This window comes from Pteropus vampyrus, unplaced genomic scaffold, assembly GCF_000151845.1.
Source record: "Pteropus vampyrus isolate Shadow unplaced genomic scaffold, Pvam_2.0 Scaffold11, whole genome shotgun sequence".
Taxonomy (NCBI): Eukaryota; Metazoa; Chordata; class Mammalia; order Chiroptera; family Pteropodidae; genus Pteropus; species Pteropus vampyrus.
The window spans coordinates 3,232,251-3,237,377 of NW_011888792.1; the positions used below are offsets into that span (position 1 = coordinate 3,232,251).

General features: G+C 35.4%; 1 non-coding gene across 1 annotated transcript; it reads left to right on the forward strand.

The window, feature by feature from the left end:
* Positions 1-4,339: 4,339 nt before the first annotated feature.
* On the forward strand, positions 4,340-4,441 carry LOC111732152. The gene has a single exon (XR_002777444.1). It is a non-coding gene; the product is annotated as a U6 spliceosomal RNA (small nuclear RNA).
* Positions 4,442-5,127: the final 686 nt, after the last annotated feature.

Here is a 5,127-nt window from a genome sequence, read left to right on the forward strand (position 1 = left end):
CCCAAACTAAAGGTCCTTCAAAATCTCCAGGCCCTAAGAAATCTACCCCGTCACCTCCCCATACCCTGTACCTCTCTGACCTCACCTCCAGGGACTCTCTCCCCTGCTGAGCTTCAGTCACCATTGCCTTCCTTGCTCTTCCTCTGTTCTGAAAGTGCCTGTGTAGCCTCTTGGGCTCTTTCCTCCAACCTAAGATTTCTTCTCCTGACTCCATAAGAGCTGAATCCCCAGCATAAAAACTACCAACCTTGAAGCGGGCAGGAGACAATGATCAGGAGAAAACAGTGCCTTCTATCATACTCCTTTAAAGTCTCCTATTGAAGTCACATGTTTCTCTTAAGCACAAAGATCAGTTAAATCATATGTGATGGAAAGAAAAGAAAGGGACTGTAAGGTGACTTAATGTAGCTGTAAAGTAATGAGAATGGAGCCATAAGCCACAGATGAGATTACTTCCAAAAGTACCTCACATTATTTTATACTCTTAACTTTCATTAAAGTTAGAAATTTCATATGAACCTTCCTGTACCATTTAGAAGAGAAGCAGGAATATGGGATTTATATATGTATAAATGAATATGGTTCCTAGGAATCCAACGAAAGCTGCCAGGGTGGGGTTTCCTTCTAGTTTCTGAGAAACTCTGGTCAGCTTTGGCAGATGAAGTATTTTCATCATTGATACTACTAGCCAATGCAAACAACTTAATGAGATTATGAATTTTAAGGTCTTAGATGATGACCAAAGAATACAGAAATCAGCCAAAAAATGCATGTTCTGTGAGGTCCAGATTAAGAAGCATTGATAAAATTCACCAAAGTGAGCATTGCTATTTTAAGTATGTATTACATATTTTCTTAATAAAAGAAGAGTGTCTGCATAATCCATCTCCAGTGGCTTTTGAGCAGAGATTCAGGATACAGATCAAGTTTCCAGGACTGACTGCAAATGTGCTCATCCTTTGGGAACACAAGAAAGGAAATCTAATGATGCAGAAATCTTAGAGCTGCCAGGAAAGAAAGAGACCAGGAGAAGAGCTGTCTGGACAACAAAAGCTACTCCCAAAGAGCTTGAAGTCAGTAGTTCAACACCTCCCCAAACCATGCTTATTGACTTCCAGGGGTGGAGGATGAAAAAGAGTGATTGACAGTAAGCCTCACTTGTCTTTCAGATGTACTGTGATTTTTGCTTGACATCACCAAGAAAAGTAAACATTATCTTTGTCTCTTATGGTCAATTATTAGATTATTTTTAAATGACCCAATTTTGTCCAGAAATTGGCATTCTTTCTTTATGATTTTCATATTCCCCAAGCTCCTGGAGTTCCCTGAAATTCTTAGCAAGAATTTTAGATATCAGCATTAATTTTATTTCTTTACTTCTTTATCATAACCTTATAGTCCCACCATCCACCCTAAATCCTCCATTACCTTCCTTTTTTCCCCAGCTTTACTGAAATATCATTGACAAATCAGTTTGTAAGCTATTTAAAGGTAAAAATGTTTACCTTCCTTGATCCTTAAAAAGAAACACTTTTTTCTTTTTGGTTCTGCTGTTTCCTCCAGTATCTCTATGTTAGAAACTTACATGTTAGTTTTTGGTTTATTAATTATAGTCACAATCTCTTATTAGCTTTCTGTTGTGATGAATTATGATTTAATCATTTACATAACTATGCTGCTAAATTTTGTTTTTCTCTTAGTTGCCTTGGTTATTTATTTTTGTTTCTATCAACTATAAACGGCATCTCTTTACTTTGTTCTCACTTTTAGCCATCTGGACTTATACATTAATATTGTCAAATTTAATAACATTTCATTTTTGTTCTATGTCAATAGATTCTTCTATTTTTTATATGTAATTTTTTGTTGTTTTAGCTAACATCTGTGTATAGCACTTATTGTGCATAGCACTGTTACAAGCACTTTTTGTAAAGTAACTCATTGAAGCCTCACAACAAGACTATAAAATAGATAGCTATTATTATTCTTATCTTATAGAAAGAAAATTGAGTAGCATAGAAATTAAGTAAATTTCTGGATTCATAAAGCCTGTAAGAATTTTAGGTGGCAATCCGCATCACCACCTTGTCCGGCATGATAGGCTCCCGTCCTCTGTAGGTATAAGGAATATGGCAAGGCCTCCTGGTCCATCCTTCCAGTGTCTGGTCCACAACCAAAGATGATTAAAAGCATTGTTTGTATCATCAATAAAATCAAGTGCTCAAAAAAAAAGAATTTCAGGACCTGTGTTCCTAACAATTGTGTAATACTCTCTCTTTTTGAAAATCATTAACGACCATGTACCTTCCACTGACAATATAAATAGTTTCCATTCCAACGTCAAATAGTGTCCTATGATTACATTTAGTTTCTTATTTGGTTTATTTGTTCCTTAGAGTCCCTAATTGTTTCCCTCTCACCCCCCTTACATTGCTTGCCTTTTCTGTCTCCTAAATTCTTTTATTAAGAGTGCTATTAAATGTCTTTTTTTCCCCTCTGAAACCTTTTCCCAAGCCTTCCATTATCCTGCTCCAAGTATGAATCGCTGCACAGTCCTCTCCGGAACTGGATCATCTGATCGCTAGATCTCACATTTTCCTCTTTGGTTTTCTGTCTCATTGTGCTATAATGGATCTTCAATTAACCCAGGAATCTGCATTGTAATAAATTCTGCATTTTACTCAAATGCAGATGGTACTTGGACCTTCCTTTGAGAATCCCACTGTAGGGCATAGAAGAGAAAGAGGCAGATTAATTAACAAGCCAGTGTCTTCTGATAAATACTTTAAGAGGAAACAGAGCAGATAAAATCAGTATGTAAAGGTCTCTAAAGTACCTGAGTCCCACTAGAGTTAAAGAGATGGTAATTCTTCACATACATGTAAATGAACTGAAAGGATATGGATGTCATTATCAGATTCTTTTTTTATTTAAGAAAAGCTCATTTACTTAAATAAAGAACCTTTAATTATAAAAATTCCAAACTTTGAAATGATAATATTTTCATTTGCTTTGCAAAGTACCAATTGTACAGAATAATGTTTCTTCTGCATACATGATTGATGTATCTCTCTCAAACACAGATCCATAACCTCAACTCGCCCTTTTAAAATAAATAGCAATTTTCAGACTTGTCTTTTCCCAAGCATATCTCTTGTTCTCTGAACCCCTAGGTGTTTGTTCATTGTGTCAGGGCAAACCTCAGGCTCAAAGACAAAACTGAACAGGTAAACGTGTTGAAACTGGAAACTATCTTTGCTGTCAGCTATGTCAGTTGGCGAAAGGAATCTATTTGGTTGAAAATAAATATTCAAATAAAGTCAGTATTACATTCAACCTATTTTATTAATTTATTAAGAACTTAAGCTATTTTTTCACCATGTTATTATAAATGTAGATAGGTAGAAATACGCGGACTCAAACTGTGAGGGAAGTAAAGGTGACGGAGTCTTTGTTAGATACTTGAAGTAGATTGTCTTGTCTTCCTCTAGTGTATATCCACTAGACAAATAGTTATGATTGCGCTACAGATTTTAAATTCTACAGGGACATTACACACTCTGATTGAAGTTTAACATGATTGGGCCCAAAATAACCATGGCCAGATGCCAAGTGAAATTTTCCCTAAACATGAATGTCTTGCCCATTTTCCTAATCCCGGACAAGGGTTGCTTCAAATCTATTCACCACCTCTATCAGTTAGAACAAAAGCCCTTGACTTACTTTTTCTTAAATTGTCCCTTCTAGCCTGTACTTTTTACCTGGCAAAAATAAGTTTGTGGCCAATATGTAATGGCTGACATGTGGATTGATTTAGCAAAACTTAGGTCTGCTCAGCTTGCAGTTTTAAAGATATATTTATCCAAAAGTGACTAACTTATTTTTATACATAGAAATTTCCTTGATTTTTAGGCTAGTCATATAGGAAAAAGGAAGCAAGAGAGGAGGTAAAGAGAAAGAGAGGGGGTACCTGGAAGGTATCTGCTATAAGCTAGCACTGGTTTTGCCTTTGAACCTTTCACCATCCACTAATCTAAAAGCTCCTTCACTCACATTTTGGAAAAGGGCTCACGTCTTTTTCCATTAGTCATCTTGTGATTCAGGTTTTTTTTTTTTAAAAGGATCGGTTTACCAATAACATATTTTGACCAAAAATAAACTAAAATCAAAAGAAGAAAAGTTTACTAATTCACTTATATATTATAGGGTAATGAGAAAATACTAAGCCATAAGTCAAGGGGGTATCAGTATATGAATCACTTTTATCCACTAAAAATGCACTTACTGATGGCCTATTCTATACAGGCACTGAGTGAAAATAAAGATCCCACTCTTCGCTTCACTTCAGCAGTGCGTATACTAAAATTGGAACTGTATGAGGAAGATTAGCATGGCCCTGTGCAAGGATGACATGAAAATTCATAAAGCATTCTATATCTAAAAAGAGAAAGAAATAAATGTCCCACTGATAATTATATCCATATCATTCAAACTTAGAAAAAAAATGTAGTCTTAATTTCTCCCTGTTACTTATGTTTATTTTTTGTGACAAAAAAAGTATTCTTGCCCTTTACTATTGAAAAAGTATTCTTGCCCTTTACTATGTTTTTTAAGTCTTCTGTGATGGCTCGTTATGTCAACTGTGGTTAGTACATGCTGGAATGGGACCACTATCCAAGAGTTTAGACTCTAATCTGGGACATAGATTAATCAAAATATGACTATTTAATGTTGTAATCATGTTTGTGATCTCAAGTTGAGTTTTTTAATATAATAAGTAACAACAACTGTTACCTATATTTTGGCAGGGGAGGGGTACTAATGGCCAACATTAGAGACATATAATATTAGAACAGTAACACAAAATACTAATAAAATATTGCCATTTGGGTTTAATTATTTTCTTTTAATCACAATAGAATGAGTTTAGCTTTCTTCATTTAACAATACTTTAAATTATAATACATCAAGTGAATGAAAACAGGTGGTTCTCCCTGGCCCTGTGGTTGAGTTCTCTGGTCCCAGGATTAGAAACGAGTTGCCCCATCCCAGACAGATGAAAGCACCACAGCAAGCAAAGCTGAGGAGGAGAGGAATTGATGAAGTAATTAGGCCTATGAGAGTGGA